The following is a 20,854-nucleotide window of genomic DNA, read 5'->3' as shown; positions in this document are numbered from 1 at the left end:
ACATACATCGGTAAAGCTTCCTACTTCAGAGGTGTGTGTGCAGTTCTGGCACATATGAATCGGAAGGCATTTATGTGAGGTTGATGGATTACAAGCCACAGATCTGGGTTAATAATAAAAGGCAGCGTTTTTAATAATGGTCATGATAATCATAATACATAAAATGGTAAAACAGTAGTTATCAACATTAGAGGATACTTCTAAGCGAGCGAATAAGAGTGACATTATGGAGAACACGAACAAGGTCCTTATTGTTTGAGATGTCACTGAAAACGCTGATGGAAAACTTTTCCTGCTTTGTTGTAAGCTATCCAGCTAGAACTGAAGAAATGCTTGCCAATGAGACGCTCCACTGGGTTTGGAGTAAGTTGTTTATCAATCAATCATTTTTTATTATTATAAGTTAATAAAAACTGTCACAATATTTTACAGATAATACAAAATAATAAAAACTGTTTAATAAAATACTTCATGGTAACTTTTCTGGTTTTTCAATTTTTTAAATGTTCACTTTATTATTTCAACAATATGAAATAATAAAATAATTTACCACCTCAGGTGTTATTGTTTCATTTTCTTCAAATAAATGACCAATAGCTTTCAAATTAATTATTTTAAAGTGCCATTTTGCGTGAGGATGATAAGTAACGTTTTATTTCGATATGTGTGCAAAATACCAGAGTTCCAGATTGTATAAGAGTCATTTAACTGTCTTTTCCTCGCAGCCATTGCAGTTTAATTGTTATGCAGACTTGCTTTCTCATATTAGAGCTGTGCCCTCGGAGCCCTCTTTGAGTAATTTGTCATGAAATTGCAAACATTTCAAAAGTTTGCAATTTAGCTGAGGGTCCATGGGGTCAAGGATCCTCATTATTGCTGTTCGCCTTGTACGAACACCCCTTTTGTTGATTATCCATCTTAAAAATTAGAGGAATGCTTTCTTTAATACGGTACAAATGCAAACCAAATGCAAAAATCCTCTTTGAAGGCGCCTCAAAGCCAGCACGTGTTCAGGCCTTTGTATCTCTAGGAGGGTTAATCCGCTAAGGAAGACAGTACTCCTAGGTGAATAGCCAGTAGCTTCTTCTTTAGATACATCGGATAAGGTAAGAAATGGTATGCTGCTGTTTGCAAGGTGACATATGTTTGGCTTGTCATCCAGGCATGTGATCACCGCAAAAATGTATTTTTATCTTCCACTAGTGATTGACTTTTTGCTGCTTTGTTGATCACACAGCAGAAAGTGGAGTGTGACAGATTTAGATCCCAAAAGTCAACTGTATTATATTTTTCCAATGACGACAATAAATACTTGTTATAACTCGTATTTGTGTGGTTCATCAGTGACTGCCATAGAGCGCTGATTAGAGGGCTTGACTGTTTGTTTTGTATTTTATGGCAGGATTTAATTGTGTGGTATCTTCTTGCTGTCTCTTGTGTCTATCCTAATTCCAAGCAGATTTGCGTGGGTAATGCATTACAGGGAAGACCAAAAACACATTTGTAAGTATTTGTTTGTAATTTATCCAAGATTTTAGCATCTTTGCTGTGCATCACCATGCTTGCATAAGTTAGTGAGGGAAGCAATTTTGCATTGATGACTGCTAGCAATGGCTGAAAATAAGGTCCTTCCAGTTTTTTCCAAGTGCGCAGAAGGCATGTATTAAGGCGTTATTGTTTCTAACCATATACTGCAGGTGCGCCTGAAAGTTGAAGTTCTTATCAAAGTAGAAGCCTAAATATTTTTAGATGTTAACCTCTTCTATGCTTGCATTACTTAGTTTGATTTTGAAAGGTACATTGGATCTGTTCCCTATAGACATGGTTTGTAATATTGATTTCCAATTTATTAGTCTTTGTAAATACCGCAATTTCCTTGATTAATCTTTGAAGACCCACCCTTGTGTGGCTCAGCAACCCAATATCATCTGCATTTGAAAGATGTGATATGGTCAGTGGACCTAATCTCGTAGCATGGGAGTTTACCCGATCAGGCTGAGGGGGTAAATCAGCCATAAAGAAATTAAACAGGTGTGGAGCAAGCACACATCCTTGTTTAAGGCCCTTGGCAGTTAGTATTCTTCTAGATAATCTTGTGCCATCTGCCATCTTGATTTGAATCCTTGTGTCAGTATAACGTTCGAATTGCTCTAGGAATCTTTTCTTGAATTTCCAAATATCTTAGTTTTACCCATAGGAGGCTTTGGTCCACCTGATCGAAAGCTGCATTGAGGTCAATAAAGCAGAGTTGTATTTTTTCTTTAAAGGTTTACACTTCACAGCAATTGTTTTTACTTTTATCATGTTAATGATGGTTCCATATCATTTCTGTAAGCCCGTCTGTAGATGTTGAATTAGATTATTGGTGTTTGACCAATATGTTTAAGCTTCCAGTCAAAGCATAGTATATAGCTTCCGAATCAATGAGAGCTATTAACCTGTAGTTCACTGAATTTGTTTGATCACCTCCCTTAAAGATAGGGTTTAATATCGACCCCCTCCAGCTGTCTGGTACTATGCCCATGCATTCCACCTCTTTAAACAATGCCGTTCTCTCGTTAGCCCACTATTTTGGATCCAACTTGTATATTGCTTGTTGAATGCTATTTGGGCCTGGGGCACCGTCACTTCTACCAGCCTTGATCAGTTTTTCCACTCTTAACGGTGTACAATGTGCATGTTCTAAAAGAATTGTGTTGTCACACCGAGCAGTATTTCTTAGTTATTTATACTGTTTGACTTCCTAGCTTTATTGATTTTGTGTAATGGATGCTTCTCTTCATTAGCAAAGATCTTTATCAAGTAAGCTGCCCACTCTTTTTCGGTGACAATTGATGCATTTGTTACTCTCGCTTACCTGCGTATGTCATTTATTGTTTTCCAGAAGACTTTTTCAGGTCTAAACTGGGGTGGCATGGTGAGCAAAAGAACGATGGATTTAACCCAGATCTCTTGACTGAGAGAGAATGTTTTGATTTGTTCTGCATTCTGTCCATCAATTGTGTGTCTTTTGCAGAAGACTTTGGTGTTTGATCGTTTGCAGTTGTACAGTAGCTTAATCCAGAAATCGTCTATTGTTCTTCTCCTATCCTGCCAGAGATGTAATCTTGTATTCCTTCTTCAATTGTTTTAGTTTTCCCATGCAGCTGTTGGTATTCCGGATTTGCTGGGCTTCCTCGTCTCCCTTCTCAGTTCCTTCTTTAGTTCTCTGGTTTTATCTGTCAGTGAACATGTAGATGTTTTGGTCCCTCTTGATGTTGTACTCGGCGCTGAATTTGTCAACCGTGTCATAAACTCAGTCCAGGCTTTTAGTGCAGTAGCAGATGACTCTATATTGGCCTCAATAATCAGTTTTGTTTTGTCTGCTAATTTTGGAAGTAAGTGATGTGACCAGTTCAGTTTTTTAGGATGGTTTCTTTGCTTCCCCCACTAACTACAGATGCTAATTGGTGTCTGTCTGGGTTTATGTTGATAGCTAATTTCAGGATTGAGTGGTCACTGTCCGTGGGACATTTGATTTTGAACTTTCTTAATTGTTGTACAAATGGTAAAGAGAGAATGGTATAGTCAATTATTGATCCTGACGTCGGTCCATAATATGTGTAGTTTGGAGGATTATCGTCCCACGTTCTACTGTTAACTACACTCAGACCAAAATGTCCAAGGGAGTTCTTTACCAACTTTATTGGCTTTCTTCTGAGGATGGCTTGCTTAGGGATTTACTGATCAGAGTTCATTTTCAGCTACTAACTGATGATCATCGTCTGGTGTGTATATTAGATGTGTGTTGAAATCACCTGTTACCATTATTTCCCAAGTCAGCATATTTTGTCTTACTTTGGCTATCTCATATATACATTTTTTTAATGTACCAGATTTGTCTTGGGCGTTTGGATGGGCATAAATATTAAACAGGATTATCGACCTTGTCCAATGATCTCAAACAAAATTGAGATTTATTATCTGTATTTTTGAGGTTGTCATTGACAGTTGCTCTGACTCTGCCTTAACCCCTTCCGCGCTCATGACGAGCTCACCTCGTCATGAATTACGACGCTCGTACGCTCATGACGAGCTGAGCTCGTCATGTAACGCGGCTTTTTAAAAAACGCCGCGCACAGCAGGAAAACCGCTAGCACGCATGCGGTTAAGAGCGTTTGATATGTAGACCGATAGTCCCCCTTTAGGCCTTCCAAATCGGTGTGTTTTTTTGGCATTCATCTGATGAAGCGTGTAACCAGGCAATTGGAGTGGACCTGACAGCCAAGAATCCTGAGGAGCTATGATGTCGTATTTAGCCCAGGTGTCTAACAAAGCACTATCTATAAGTTTAGATCTTGCACCTGCAATGTTCAAGGAAAAGATATTTACCGTAGTGGCTTTCAAGAAACTTATTGTTTGATTAATTGGTCATTATGTTTTTGAACTTTTTAATGCTGATGCTAGCCAGTGCCATTGACTTTCTTCCATTGCTGGATCCAAATGCCTGGTATCTGTACCCGTTGGTCCTCGGGCATTCTGCAAAATCAAGTACACAGGGGTGCGAGTGCTCTGTGTTTGTTCCAGGTTTGCCAGAGGAACTGGGCATCACTGTAAGATGGGTTTCATAAGTGATATACCCCACAATTCAAATTGATCTTTTACACTATTAATTTGATTGATTATTTCCTCTGATTTCCATGATGTTAGGATTATCTCCGATTGACTATTGTATTCGTTGGGCAGTACATTAATTGATAGAAGATCTGTTGTTTTAATGTGACGTAGTATTGGTATTTCGGCTAACAGTCTCATGATGTTTCCTCTAATTAGTATGTCCTTCTGACCTTTTGACCTGTATTTTGCCACAAGTCACTATCTTTGACAGGCAGGAGGAGACGGGGTTCTGAAGGTTTACGCAATGTTTCCCTTATGTAATACTGCGTTTCCCCTCTGTTTTTCGTTCTCCATGCATTATTTGTATTGACTCTTCTTAGCTTGATGCCATCGGCAAAACAGGGATAATGTCATGTTCACGATGTTGCTTGTCCACTGAATTGCTTCCTAATAGGGGCATGTGATCATGAGAGTCCTGTCGGCCCAGATTGTTATTGTACATTCATATTTTTTTTTATGTTGTTATTGTTTGTGGAGACAGTTGGTGTTGTTAGAACGGATACTGTATTGTTACTAGTGGGTATGGCCCTTTCCAAGTTGTTCCATTCTGAACGGGTTTTAGTGGTATATTTAGTTTATCAAGTTGTTAGATTTTGTCTGGGTCATACGTATTCTTTGATGGGATTTCTTCTGCTTCATCTTGGTCAGCAGAGGTTCATGTCTCCAGTTGCAGATTATCCGACAGATCCCTTGTGATCACTGTTTTAGGCTCTGATGTCTTTGAAAGAGGAGTTTGTTTGTGTGTCTCTTGCTTACTTTTTTCTTTCTGACTTGTCTTTACCTTGCCTGAGCTATCCATACCTAAGGATGTGACAGGTGGCATATGCAATAATCCGTCCAATGGTGCAGAGTCTGTGACTTTTTCCTCCGCTGACCTTATTACTGGAAATAGTTGACTTTTTTGTGTGGTAGTAAAGACTGGGTAAAGGTTATTTCTATGTTCTTAATTTTTCACTGGACAATTGATATTTCTTATTGCCTTTCTAACACGTTTTTTCTGTCATTCTGTTAATGATTGGATATTGAAGCCATTTGTGTCTGACAGCGATGTTTGGGGACCTAGTATAGGTTCTATTAAGAATGCCACAGTCGGATCTCTACTAGGACTATCTCTGTGTTTTTTCCTTTTGTCACGCTTTGTTGCTCTATTTGCTAATGTTTTTCCATTGCCATTGAATCTGCTGTTCGCGATACTTGCTGTTGTATATTTCCCTGTAGGGAACATGATTTTGAATGTTGTGGGTCCTCCTGGTTTCTCATCTCGTTCAAATGCCTGATAATATGAACGGCAAGGCACCTAATTTGTCAATTCTTTGGTCACATTTACAATTACTTTGCAGATCAGAACCTTTCATTGTTTGTGGCATTGCAAGCTTTTGAGTTACTATTTCTATTTTGGTATTAATACTGGCAATATGAGTTACCATAATATTCATGAGATAGTTCTGGAGGTCAAGTTTGTCAGATTGAATATTTAATACAGAGATAGACGATTGTAAAATGTTTAGGAATGAGGAATGTAAAGATAAAATATTCTCTATATTGATTTGATTATTGTGCTCCTTAGATATTTAAAGTTTAGTGTGCTCCAATGTCATTGTTGTTCTGCTGTAATGACAGTCTGCTAGAGCTTTTACCCATTTGAATACCAGATTGATTCTGTGTTGGACTAAAAGCAGTTTCAATTTTTGAACAGTCTTTTGAATCAATATGAGTTTGTATTGAAGAATGACTGGGAATTTCTATGATCGAATAGATTACCAGGTTATTTGTTGTGTCAATTGAGTTTATTGAGTAAACTTTGTTATTTTTTATTTTCAAAACACATTACAGTTTGTGTCAGATCAGATCAATTTACACAGTAAGTTCCAAGTCAAGCATCATAATTGAAAAGACATTCTCACCTGCAAAAAACAAATTCTGTGTGATACTGTTATGCCAACAAAGTTACCCAATTTGTCCCTCACCCAAAAGGGGGTGTGGGCGCAGCGACAGCGACAATGGACAGCGCAGCAGACTAGTGAGGCAAAGAGATAAAGGGAAGCAATTACGGACCAGCACCGGCGGCTGCCGCGGGCGGGGTGCCGGCGGGGTGCGCGGGAGAGGCAGCACAGCTTGAAGGAGCTCGAGAGTGGAGGTATGTCACCGAGGGTCCCCATATGTCGAGGACGAGACCTCGCGGGTAGTAAGTCCCAAAATTCCGACAACCAAGGCCTGGCACCTCGAGGCGTCTTCCAGCCAGTAATCAAATGTAGGCGCCAGTCTGCGACCCCAGCTTATGGCCACCCTACGTCTGGCAAGGACAAGCAGCATCGCAATCAAGCGGTGAGAGGCATCTGGACAGAATTTTACAAAGCCTAGCAGACACAGGGAGGGATTAGGCTGCAGCGTCGCGGAGGTAATTTCTGAGATAGCAATGCATACTGCCTGCCAAAATTCTGACAAATTGGGGCATAGCCATGCTAGATGAGCAAAGTCTGCGACGGGGGCAGTGAAACGCATGCAAATGTCACTGGGTATGAGTCCAAGTTTGTGGAGCTGGACAGGAGTGTGGTATAGCCTGTGTAAATACTTGAAGTGTATAAGACGAAGCCGGCGACAGTTTATTCATCTGATTGCAACAATACAGCCAGTTTGCCTGCTTACTGTCCATGCCCAGGTCCGCGCCCCAAGCCACGCACATCCGATCTGTGGAGATGGAAGTGGACGACAATGTGATGGCATATAATTTAGTTACTATTTTGTGTGGGGTCGGGGATGTGTATATAAAATCAAGAGCAGGCATAATAGGCGCGGGCTGGGGGAATGTAGGGTGCAGCTCCCGGCAGATAGCTCGCAAGTGATAAAACAGAAGTGTGCCCAGCGGACCAGAGGAATCAGGGAAAGAATAAAACGTGTTCCCTGGATATAAGTCTGCCACAGTCAGCAGGCCCAGGCGCGATGCATGTTTGGACATGCCGGATGGCTGGAGAGGGGGAAAAGCAGGATGACGCACAATCGGCATGGCGTTATCAGAGATCATCAGGAGATTGGAGAGTCGGTGCAGACTGGACCAGGCCCAGCGTAATGTCTCGACCGTGTCCACCTCCACACGTGGGTGCCCTGCCGGACCAAATAACGCAATATCCGTCTCCACAGCCACTGGCTGATAGGGAGAGGGATGGATCCAAAAGTGCAGAAAGCTGGCCTGAGCGCATAAGGCGTAAAGCTTGAAGTCAGGAGCCCCCATACCCCCGACCGACATTGGGAGAGTGAGCATATCATACGCATCTCTTGGTTGTCTACCAGCCCATGTGTGAAATGATTAAGGAACGCAGTTTGCAGAAAAAAATAGAAGTGAGGAGGATAGGGATGTTCAAGAACAGATAAAGGAATTTTGGCAAAACCACCATCTTAGCAATGGCAATTCGGCTGGCAAGAGATAACGGAAGCCAACTCCAATTCGGAACCTTGAATTCAAGCCAATCCACCACACGCCCAAAGTTAGATCTCCAGAGTTCATCTAAGTCCCTACTCAGCCAAATGCTCAGGTAGCGAGTGGGCCCAGTGGTCCATACAAAGGGAAAGTCCAACATGAATTGCCTGGTGGCATCAGTGAAAGGGAACAGCACGGACTTGATCCAATTCACCTGTACGCCAGACAGTCCGCCGAATCATATGATCTCACGTACAAGGGCTGAGCTTGTCTTGAGGATGGTGAACATACAAGGTTATGTCGTCCGTGTACATGGCGACAAGGAGGGAATGGGCTGAGAAACCTATACCCCTCTGAGTGTGGTGCTGCCGAAGTCTGGCTGCGAGAGGTTCCATCGCAATGGCCAAAATCATGGGTGATAGAGGGCACCCTTGCCGAGTACTGCGTTCAATACAGATGGGATCGGAGATCTGCCCATTAATCCGTAGACGAACAGAAGGGCTGGTGTAGAGAAGCAATATCTTACGTATACATATATTGCTGAAACCCATGCGTGGTAGAAGAAAGAATAAGAAGGGCCATTCAAGCTTTTCGAACACCTTTGTAGCGTCCAACAGAGCAGCCACTGCGGGGAGGCTAGGGTTAATCTGGTGTAGAACCGAAAAAATTGTTCGGAGATTGTACGAGGTGGCTCTGCCAGGAATAAAACCAGATGGGTTCGGAAGGGCGATGATGGGCATGAGTAGTAGGAGGCGAGATGAGATTAATTTAGCAACATTTTTATTGTCAGTGTTAATAAGAGAGAGGAGGCGATAGGAGTTGTGACGGTCAGCTGGCTTATCTGGCTTAAGTAGCAACGTTATCATTGCCTCACAGAGGGACTGAGGGAAGAGGCCATTATCAAAGGATTCATTATATATAGCCGCCAAATGTGGTTCTAAGAGTGACGCATATGTTTTGTAAAAAGAGGCTGGAAGACCATCCAGGCCGGGGGCCCTGTCACCCGGCAGGCCGCTAATGGCAGTGAGTACCTCCTCCCTAGTGAATGGCTCATCTATGAATTTTCGATGGTAATCCTCCAGCCAGACCAACGAGATAGTCTCGAAAATTTGTTCGAAGGCCTTGCGAGATGGGGGCAGCCAGAAGAATAGAGCTGCGAGTAAAAATCCATGAAACGGATCTTGATTTCATCCGGGGAAGTGGTTCTGGTGGAGCCCCCGTCGCTGAGAACCGTAATGTATGACGCAGCACGGGGCGGGAGTAGGAGGTTAGCTAGAGTCTTTCCAAGCCAGTCCCCCTCTCCGAAGCGACGAGCTCGGCCTTCTCTGCCCAGAAATGCAAGCTCTCTGTCAGCTTCTTCAGAGAATTCTGTGTGTTTCTGTCTTAAAAGCGCAAGGGTATCGGGCTTGGGACACGCAGCTTGGCCAGCATCCAGAGTTTTAATTTCAGTCTCCAACTTTGCAAGAGTTGGGCGGATGGAACGAAGGACGCCGGCCTGTTGGAAATGAACTCGCCCCGATTGACAGTTTTGAAGCCTTCCCAAAGAACTGAAGCAGATTCTACGGAACACATATTTAGTTCAAAATAATTGGTGATGGCTGTTTGGATCTCGGCACAGAAAACAGTGTTGCGGAGCGCGTTTTGAGGGAGTCACCATGTGAATGCTCGTTGTGGGGAGTGGGGGAGGTGGAGACTGATTTGAACCGGTGCATGATCCGAAAATATTCACGCCATATGAGTCGTGTCAAAAAGCCAGGTGAGGACATCTGGGGAAGTGAGCCAAAGATCAATTCACGACCAGCAGCCCCTGGCTCTGGTGACACAGGTGCCCTCGCGGGTATCAGGCCACAGCTGGCGCCAGGCATCATAGAGCGAGTTGTCAGTAAGTATGTACCTAAGAGATGCGGTAGCGCGCGGATGAGAAGAGAGAGGGCTGAGACATTAGGGAGTCGTGCAGAATTACGTACCTACCATCGGGATCAGTGAGTGCCTGACCAGTTTGTCAGGGGAGGACCCTACGAATCAAAATGGAGAATCCCGTGCGTACGAGGAGTAAAACGTGGAGTGTGATTCTCCCCAGTAGCGTGCCTGAAGTCTAGAGAGAGACCTCGACATGAAGTGCGTCTCTTGTAAGAGTCATATGTGCACCCTGTGTCGCTGTAGGTGGGAATGGATGAGCCTAGCTTTTCGGTGGTCATTTAGACCACAAACATTCCAGGTCCAGCAGATAGTAGCAGTCATGTTGTGATATACCTAAGTGTGGTACTACGCAGTGCTAGTGGAAGACACCACAGGCAAACAAAGATGGTGTGCAGCAGTGTGATGACTTCTGCCAGCAGGAAAACAAGGGAAGCGCCCCCAGGCAGTGGTGTGGTGAGTAGGAAGCATATTAACTGGACAGACCAAATGACAAAGCAGACCCTCAATATGCAAAAAACAGGTAAACAGATCAAACCAGAGGGAGGAGGGACTAGCAGATCAATTTGTACAAAGGAGAATGTCATCTGCAGACGTATTGCAGGGGAGAGCAAGGAACACATTGCGGTGACACAACCTGAACACAAGACGGCAATGAAGATTAACCGAACAATGGCATACCAGAACCCCAACACACTGAGGAATGCATGAGACCCACAAAACCCCCGCCCCAACCCGACCCTAATCCCCACAGAGAATGCATTAAAAAACAATGGTTCTGACAGAGCGAGGATTGACCAATTGTAATCAGAAACAATCACCAAGCCCCAACCCAGGGCCAAATCCCCCAACCTCTGCATCCAGAGAAGAACATCTGAAGAACCCCCAACCCCACACCCTCTCCAAAACCCCAACCAGGCTGAGATTCCAACCCACCCTACCCCAGGAACAAACAACTGGGAAGGGAGAAAACAACAGTACAAAAGGGAATTATCCCGTGAGGGCATGGCAGGGCTAGGTGTTCTCCCCTGCAATGGAGCAGGGTGGCCAAGCTAAAGTGGTTACAGACATTGTCCAGGAAGAAATAGCGAACTTATTGCAGCACTTCAATCATTGTCACTAATGCGATCAGCGGTGTCTAGCTGAGATTTGGATGATGAGGAACATGCCGATTTTTCGAGTTTCTTGGCGTATGCCAGGGCTTGTCTCGGATCTGGAAAGACAAGCGTTTTTGCGCCCTGACGTGCTCTCAATTGCGCTGGGTAGGCCAGAGAATAAGAGACATCGTGTTTTTGTAGAATCCGCTTGGCAGGAAGATATTCACACTGGGCCGCTTGGACAGTAAGGGTGTAGTCCGGATAGAAAGAAAGTGAGTTGCCTTGGTGGTTGATATTACCCTTGTCTCATGCTGCACGTAGAATGGCATCCCGATCCCTGTAATTTAAGTGTTTTGCAATAATGGGGCGTGGAGGCAGTCCAGGACCAGGACGTGGGCCAAGGGAGCGATGTGCGCGCTCAACAATGAACACTGGGGAAAGGACGTCACCGAAGAGTTCTCTGACCAGCTGCTCCACGAAGTCTTCCATGCGGGAGATATTGGTGGATTCTGGAAGGCCTATGATGCGGAGATTGCTCCGACTGGAGCGCGCTTTCAAGTCCTCGTTCTTCTCCTGGATGACAGCTAGGATTTTGTCCATCTGGAGCAGTTTCTGACGATCCTGAGTAGTGGCATCCTCGACATCAGATACCCTGGACTCAACATGAAGAAGATGGTTTTCCTGAGAGTCGACACGGGCCTTTACTGAGTCCAGGCAGGCAGAGAGTTGATCCAGTTGGGTCGCACTTCCAGTAACCGTTGACTTTACATCAAGCATGATTGCTTTGAGGTCATCATCACGAGCGGGGGGCGCATCCATGGTGGTAGCAGAGTCACCACTCTATGAACCAGCGCCGTCCTGGCGAGAGGACCTACTTAGCTCGAAGGTGATTTTGGGCTGCTTTGGGTCCATCTTCCTCATGGTAGGTGGCCTTGGATGGCAGGCGTCGCCGAGAGGCGAGGCAAATATAAGGCTGCTGAGAAAGGTGGCAGCGAAAGGTGGAGAGGACACGCGTCCCACCTGCAGCAGATGTTTGGCTATGAGAGAGTCTGGCATGGCCCCCCCCCAATGTGAGTAGCTGCAGCAGGCCTATGTAAGGAGAGATCACTGGGATGAAATGAGGTGCAGGGGTCTGCGAAGGCAGCAAAGCGGCAGACTAGTCAGTGCTCCACTAGGGCAACATCCCGCTGGATCGGCCGGTGGATGAGAGAGGCCAGCAGCGCCCCAACCAACTCCTGGCAGGAAATCCTTAAGATTATGGTCCACCCCGCAAGGCCATGTGTGGCAGGGTAAGGCAGGAGGCATAAATGTAGACTTTCCTTTACAGGGGGGCACACAATACCAAAGAAGCTTGACGGTGTTTCCCCGTGCAGGGAGAGTGAGCGGGCACAAGTGTAGAAATGAGGAGCTGGTGAGTCTATGGGCCAGTGCCACTCTGGGATCCCGTGAAGCCCCAAGTACCAACAGCAGGGGCAGAGAGGCGCTCTGCGCAGAGAACCGCATGTGCAGGCCACATAGGGCGGGACAGGACACAGTTCCAGAGCCAGCGTCGGCCCACTATGCCGCAGCTGTGATATTCAAGAGCAGGGACCCGCCTGGCAGTGTAAGAGGCTGCACCGTTGTGGGCCCAGTATCCAGTTCCCGCTATAAAGCTTGCGGGGGTGGCCCAGATCAAAGGTGGTGAGGTCCGGGCTCAGCAGGCCCCAAAGTGAGCAAAATGCAGGCTGTGCAGCAGCGGAAGTCGCCCACTCGGTGGAGCTGGTGGGAAGCCAGAGGGGGCGGACTCCAAGCTGGGGTCGCACTAGCAGGGAGACGCGGGGGTTCGCCCCTCCCGTCACCAGGCCCAAGCACCCGCGCCCGCCGTGCAATGCGACCGGGAGATGAGAACTATGGTGCCCAAGCCGCGGTGCCTCAGGCTGGGTTGTGCAGCTTGCGGGCCCCCTCCCCCACCAGAAACAACCGCAGAGGCAACGCCACTCATCGGATCCCGCAGAACGCCGTCCACAGATCACCTCCCCGCTGTGGGTTGCACCAGGAGCCCGGTGCGGCCCCGGAGGGAGAAGGGCCGACCCCTACAGGGCCTGGTGCAGTGCATGGGCCCAGCACCGACTGCAGGCGATGTCTATCACCCCAGCATACAGCCGGGGAGCAGCGGTAGGGTCAGTCTGCGCCTCTCACCACATAGAGTCGGGAAATTACATCGAAGTGCAGGTAAGGTGAAGATGTCGATATGATATTTACGGATTATGAAGCTTGGCTGTCAGAGCCCACTTAGAGTGTGGTCATCTTGCAGCCGGCCAAGCCACGCCCCCGTTTATTGAGTAAACTTGATTCAGTTTATATGATTGACTTAAGGTTTCTGCTTGCAGTGTGGCTGGGCTGGTTTCAAGGTTTATCTGGTTGATTGTTTTAATCTCCAGGTCTTTTACAAGATCCACATTGTCCATTATTAATATAGAGTGTAGGCAAGAGGTTTCCAAATCATCCTCTTCCAATCTAATGCTATTATAAGGCAATGTACCATATTCTGGCAGTTGGTTCAGATCAAATTTCTGATCGTTAATTTGGGTAGAGTGTTGATGATCCAGTGTTTTGGTCCTTGCTTGTGGCTGGATTTCCTGGTGGTGCGACTTTTCAACTGCTTCTGTGGATGTTTGCTTAGCTAGTTCTAATTCCTTCTTGCAGTTGTTTGAAGTGTGCATCTCCAGCCGAATGGTGATTTTATTGTTTCTTAGCTGGTGAGCTGTTGTTTGATTTTTGTTACTTGCAGGCTCTTTTATACTGACTCTTGATTGCTGATCCCCATATCTTTTTAAAAAGTTTGATTTTTTGTGGGCAAGGTGGATGGGCACACCCTTTATATATTCTGTTTGTGAAAAGATGACCATCTTGTTCGGGAACACAGGGAGCAAGAAGCCCCTGCCATACCAGCCGGTTCTCACCTCCTGCTGGAGTGGGCATTGCTTTTTACACACAGGGAGATGCTGACATGCAGCTCCCTGGGTGTAAAAAGGAAAGTGTGCTCTGCTTTGAACAAGCAAGAGCATAATGGTCTCGCTTGTTCAAAGTGAAGCACACTGTTTGCTATGGAATCCCATTGCAAACTGCAATGTCCCAGGGTGGGCATCCTGGGACTTTGATGGAGCCAGCCCTGGGGGTGGAAGACCCCATGGCAATCTAGGGCTCCTGGAGGGGGGGGCGCATAGCCCCCCTTCTTTGTTCAATAAGTAAGGTGGTGGTTCCAGGGACCGGGCGTTCAAAACAGGCCCCCTTAATAATTGTATTTTTGCCCCAGAATGTGGCAGTCCAAGAGGCTCCATTGGGGGCCAGACCCCATGGTGCAATATCATTTATTTTAGCCCCAGGGTGGGGGCAGTCCCCAGAGCTGCGGGGGACCTCCAGCTCCCCTGCTTATAATTATAACACTGCACTTAGAAGGTGGCTGTCCTCACAGCTGCAGGGGAGGCCCTATGGCCTTTGGTTACAAAGGCTTTGCGGCCATAGATATCACTATAATTTTAAACTTACACTTCACAAAAACTACTCAATGGATTTACACCAAATAAGCAAAAGCCACTTCCTTGAACCAACATCTACCTCCCTGCTAAACTTGGTGTAAGTCCATTCAGCGGTTCGGGCTGTAGAAGTGGCTAAAGTTTCCTATGGACATTAACAATACAAACGCAACCTTATTTCGTCGCCTCAAATTCTCATTCTCCACTGCACAGATCACTCCCAAAATTTCCCAATCAACAGTACCCACTGTGACACTTTTTGGGCAAAATTTCATGCAGATGGGTCAAACGACTTCAAAGTTATAGCCAAGTCAAAAAATGATTTTCCTATGGATACTAGGTCCTATATATATATATATATATACATATAAGGTGCTGGGATCAGCCCTTTCAAGCCTAAATCATGTTTTGTACCCCTCATGCCAAAGGACAATATTGATGTATTTCATGATATGGTAACAAATGATTTGAAAAAGTTAAATCATACTGTTCATAAAAACAGAAAGGAGAGAAATCTTTTTTTTTTAAAAAGAGCGTATATTGAGTTGGTGAACAAACTTGAGAAAAATCAGGATGTGGTTGTTAAAAAATCTGACAAGGGGGGCAGTCTTGTTTTGTGGCCGAGAAAAGAATATGTTACAGAGGCACACAGGCAGCTCAGTGATGTGAGCTGCTATATTAAATCAAGTGCAAAAGAGTATGATAAAGCCATGATTGCATTGCAGAAACATCTTGCATTATGGAAAAGACAGGGCCTTATCTCTACGGAGGAGCATAGGTTTATGTATAATGAGTTTCCGGTACTGCCAATTCTATATCTTATACCAAAACTACATAAAAATGTTTTCCCAACACCAGGGAGACCAATTATTTCCGCTATTAACAGTCTAGGGGAACATGTAGGCCAGTATATAGATTTTTTCCTACAGAGCTTGGTTATGGAGTTGCCTAGCTATGTTAAGGATACAGGCGACTTCCTACAGAAAATTGATAAATTAATGTGGACAGATGATCTATTTCTCATTACTCTCGATATAAAAGCTCTATTTACGAGTATAGATCACTTGCAAGGCATAACATCGGTCAAACATTTTTGGGAATCTAGATCCAGTACTTTGTATAAACACAATAAGGTCATTATAGAGCTCATTAGTTGGTGCCTGCACAATAACTACTTTCTGTTTGATAAAGATATTTACAAACAAGTGAGGGGTGTGGCGATGGGGGACTGCTTCTCCCCCAGCTATGCATGCTTGCATGTCGGCTGGTGGGAGGAGCGGGTCCTCAAAACCACCCATCAGGCGCTCTACGATGCACACATTGTGTCGTACTTGAGATACATAGACGATGTGTTTATTTTGTGGAGGGGGACCAAAGAGGAGGCTTGTAGCTTCATAGAAGAGATCAATAATAATACCTTTAATCTCAAATTTACTTCCCATATCCACAAAAGTGAAATGAAATTCTTGGACGTAAGGCTTTATGTCAAAAATGACAAAATTGAAAGTACCCTATATAGGAAACCGACCTCAGGAAACATTACCTTACACGCAACCAGCTCGCATCCAAAACACCTCATTGCAAGTATTCCCTATGGAGAAATCCTAAGGTTGAAAGGCATATGTAGCAATGAGGAGGATCTTAATAATTGTCAATCTGAGCTGGTGGGCAGACTAAAAGTCAGAGGATACTCAGAAAAAATTCTTAAGGATGCAATAGAGAAGGCGAAAGCAAGATGAAGAAGTAGCCTCTTTGAGCAACAACTAGATACATCACGAGTCCCTGATACTGTAGCTGCTTATAAAATAAAAAATACTCCCAGACAGATTACTACGTACAATAGAGAGGAGCGTAAGGTAAGATCTATAATCAACAAACACTGGCCTATAGTACTTACTGACAACATCCTTCGTGATAGGCTAGTTGAGAAACCTATTATTACTTTTAGAAGGAGCAGCACTATGGGTTCGGTTCTAGATAGGGTATCACCAGAATTAAAGAAAGTTACAACCTGGTTACAACCTATTAAAGGGTTTAAAAAATGTGCACCATGCCGAGCATGTAAATTTGGATGTAACAACTCTGAATACTCCACTCCGTTCAGTGTAATCCCAGTGTCGATTCAAGGGGCATACAATTGCAAAACCGAATATGCTGTATATGTCCTGACGTGCACCTGTGGGCTTAACTACATTGGTAGTACAAAGCTACCGGTGCACATCAGGATTTTGCAGCATAAAAGAGCCATTCTCCACAGTAATGCAGCTTATCCTGTGGCTTGACATTTTAAACGAACTCATGCTAGTGATATCAATTGCCTATCTTACTATGTAATTGATGCTGTTGCTAAATCAAGAAGGGGCGGCAACAGAGAACGCCAGTTAAGGCAGTTGGAAACCAAATATATCTTAGAGTTCAACTGTAAACGGCCTAACGGTTTGAACACAGATGATATGAGTAATTTTTTATAAATGAACAATAATTTTTAAATGCGAATATCTCTGTTATTGTATGACTAAGAAGCATTGTAAATAGTAAATAACGAATGGCTCTGATGAACTGTATGAATTTCTGGTTTTCTATAAATGTATAGTGCTCTCTTTCTCTCTAGATCTGGTTTTAATTGAACTAGTTTCTTTTTAATGCAGGGATATATATTTTTTATACATGTTTTTTAAGAGTATTGTGTCCCTTGTTGACATTTTACTTAAAGAAAGATATTTTAGAAATGTATACCAGCATCAATAGAACAATAACATCAGATCTTGAATTGTTTATATGTCGTCTACTTCAGCACTTTATATTTATATTTGCACTATTTTGCACAGTACACTTGTTTTGCACTAAAAAAAGAAAAAACCAAAGTACAAATTACATTTTTATAAAGTAGATATGCAGGTTTTGCACATGATTAAACATGGATTTATCCAGTTATAAATCAATGTACAGAGAGGACTACATGTAACAGGCGCAGGTTGGATTTATCCAACATGAAATGTTAAGTTACAAAACAAATATAAAATAGCGTTTTTGCACATAACATGTTTTTATTTATATTTACACGTATATAAAATAATCATGTGCAGAATCATTTAAACATGCCTGTATAGTACGTTTGTTGTTTATAGAGTAACAAACGTTGCACATATAGGGGCCGATTATGATGGCGTCCGCCACCATAGACTAGGAGGGAACCTCCGCATGGCCTACGGAGTTCCCTCCTGTGCAATTAGGATGTGACCGCCACCCTGGCGGTCACATCCTCTATTTTTAACATTGCGGCGGGTGCAGCTTCAAGCTGCACCCGCCGCAATGTTAAAAATGTATGCACCGCATTTGCGTGCACAAAGCGGCAGGCCCCGCGCGGTGCCTGCTGCTTTGTCCACACAAATGCAGGGGGGTACCATCGGTACCCCCCATGTGTACCCCCCACCCCGCCTTCACCCAGGGGGCCCGCAATGGGCCCCCGAGGTGAAGGTCCGTATGCTTTTCCACGGCGGAAAAGCCGCCATGGAAAAGCATACATTATACTCCATCATAATATGACTGGCGGTGTCTGATAGACACTGCCAGCCATGTTATAGCTTTTCCGCCGCGGTCGGAAGGCGACCACGGCAGAAAAGATGCGGACTGAAAAACGATCCCCCAGCCATCCTAATCTGGTGGGGGGTCTTTTTCAGTCCGCAGCGGTTTTCCCGCATCCTCCGGGCTGGCGGTGGCTTCTGCCGGCCCGGTGGATGCGGGAAAACCGCCATCATAATCGGGCCCTTAGTCTTTTGTTTATGCACACTATCTTGTGACCTGTGATGTCAATCAATGGGTGTGGCTACTTTTAACTTTAAAAGTAAGATGGCCTATGCATAGATTTGCACGTGAACAAGGGCTTCAGGGCTTGAAACGCGTTGTGTGTTTGGGTCGTTAAATAAAAAGAAGATTTCTTGCCCAGAAACTGTGTGGTCTGTATCTCTTTCCTCGCCAAACCGCCGTCGGCGGGATTTTGGAAGTGGTTCGAGTGTCCAGGATATATATATATATATATAGAACAAGTCTTAGGATAAAAAAAATTCGGGATTTATCCTGTTATTTTAAAAATGAAATGTTTTTTTAACAATGATTGTATACAAATATGATTATATATTTATATATATGTACTTTGTACTGATTCCGGGTGTCAAAATGTATAGGAATCAATGATAGTCTTTTTTCATTTTTTACTCAAATGGTGACCCAATCAGAGAGTAGCACTTTGCACTTTAAATATTCACTACAAACGATGATGCGCTGTCATGTGATCAAGGCTTTGTGCCGAAACGTTATGGCGACAGCTGAATAAAAAACAACAGCATCTGAATTACCTGGTCCGTGTCTGTTTCTGAGGGCGTTATCGTGGGAGGACGATCGCATAAGGAAGACTGCGGTCATTTATGTATTTAGCCGTTCTGATAACACACGGCTATACACGGGACCCTCTTTATCAATCAGCTCGAGGAGTGGGTGCTGAGAGGTCGACGCCTAAGTGATATCTGGTCCGGGTGCACCTGGACAGTTAAGAGCTTCCGCGAGGGAGATAAGCGTCTAACCCCCTGGAAAAGGAAAAGCAGTCGGAAGTCGAATAACCCCTGTGGAAACTGCGCTAGAGAGTGGGTGCGGTGAGACTGGGAGGAGGTTTGGAACTCCGAGAAACGGCTATACCAGGTACCCAAGGGAAGAGAGTTCTTATGGATGGCGGGGTTAACTGTGATAAAAGTGAAAATAAGTCATAGTGAAACGAGAAACCCGCACTGATTTAAGCAGCATATTGAAATGTCGGCTGACAGCGTAAAAGAACGAGAGGCTAGGGCGAGCACAATGTTCTCGGATAGCCTTCCTGTTCCAGCGGCTATTCGTGATAAGTTGGAAGCTGCCAGTGGCCCCAAAAACGATTCACTGCAGGACAAAATAAAAATATTGGAGAAAAAATCACGTCAGGAACAAAGCAAATGGTGGGAGTCGAAGTCCCTTCAGAGGTATATAGATGTCAACAGGATACCTCGGGGGCTTCGAATCCTATTCGCTCACAGCTATGAGAAACCTAATCCGGACTTAATGAGGGAATGGGCGGACATTAACCTGGAGGCTTCCAGGTGATAAGTACTTATACTGATAAAGTACGCTGATATAGACCGCGCCAAGATCCTTGAAGAAATTTCAGCCCTATATGAGGAATTGGAATCCATGGCTCCGGATGATGAGAAGGAAAAACTATTAAAAGAAATTAAAATAAGGTTAAAAAAATAGGAAGAAAAAATAATAGACCAAAAGACATACAAGTTCCAAAGAGACCGAAAGGGTTATGAACTTGGACAGATCTTTATATTTTCAAAAAGGTATGACTCATTGCGCACAGTAATGTCGGGAAAAGTACAACCAGCAATACGGGGAAGGCGGGCTCAAAACAAAGTCCGCAAGGATCAAACTGACTCAACATTGTCTGATTTCAGCTCGGAAGCGGGAAGCGGATCCAAGTCTGAACAAAGGGGCGCGCCATCAAATGCTGCAAAGAAAAAGCCCTCCCCTGGTGAAGAAATCAGTTTTTTATGCCAGGACCGACTTTAGTCTCTAAGACCGGGGACGTGAAAAAACTACAGAGAAAACGGAAGAACTACACCGCAAGGAAGAGGCAGAGGGCAAGGCAACGGAGGTCAGCCCAAATGGAGAGGTCGGGCCAGTGGTCCAAAAAATAGCAACAACGACTGGGAAGTCCATAATTAACTTCACCCCAATGATACTAACGGATAGGGAAGAAGATATTTTAAAATTGGGACTTTCGTTTGCACCAAAAACCAATTTAAACTATGTGGCAGCTCAAACTGATATTTACAGGGCCACGAGGAAGTTAAAATTGAAAAAATTCTACGGATTAAAAATGCAAGTAAGCGAACTGTCAACAGCGGTTTGAGCCAAGAGGACCAGGCGATGACCCTCTCACAGAAATTGGCGGGACTTTGGGAGACAGAAGGGGCAGAACCGATGGTACTGGAGGTCAATAGCCCTACATCGGAAAGTAATAATTTGGGTAAAATGCCTCTAACACCATTCAAGCCCCCATCGACATTTTGCCCAATAATGCAGCGCGATGGGTTAGACATTTTTCATGAGAATGTTACCATGGATTTAAAAGAACTACATAAAAAGACATGTAAAGGGTATTACAGAAACAACCAACTCACAGTGGACTATGAGCAACTTGTGGCCAAGCTCAATAAAGATAAGAA

The sequence above is a fragment of the Lissotriton helveticus genome, chromosome 5_1 (assembly GCF_964261635.1).
Source record: "Lissotriton helveticus chromosome 5_1, aLisHel1.1, whole genome shotgun sequence".
NCBI classification, from domain to species: Eukaryota; Metazoa; Chordata; class Amphibia; order Caudata; family Salamandridae; genus Lissotriton; species Lissotriton helveticus.
This window is presented reverse-complemented; position numbering follows the sequence as displayed.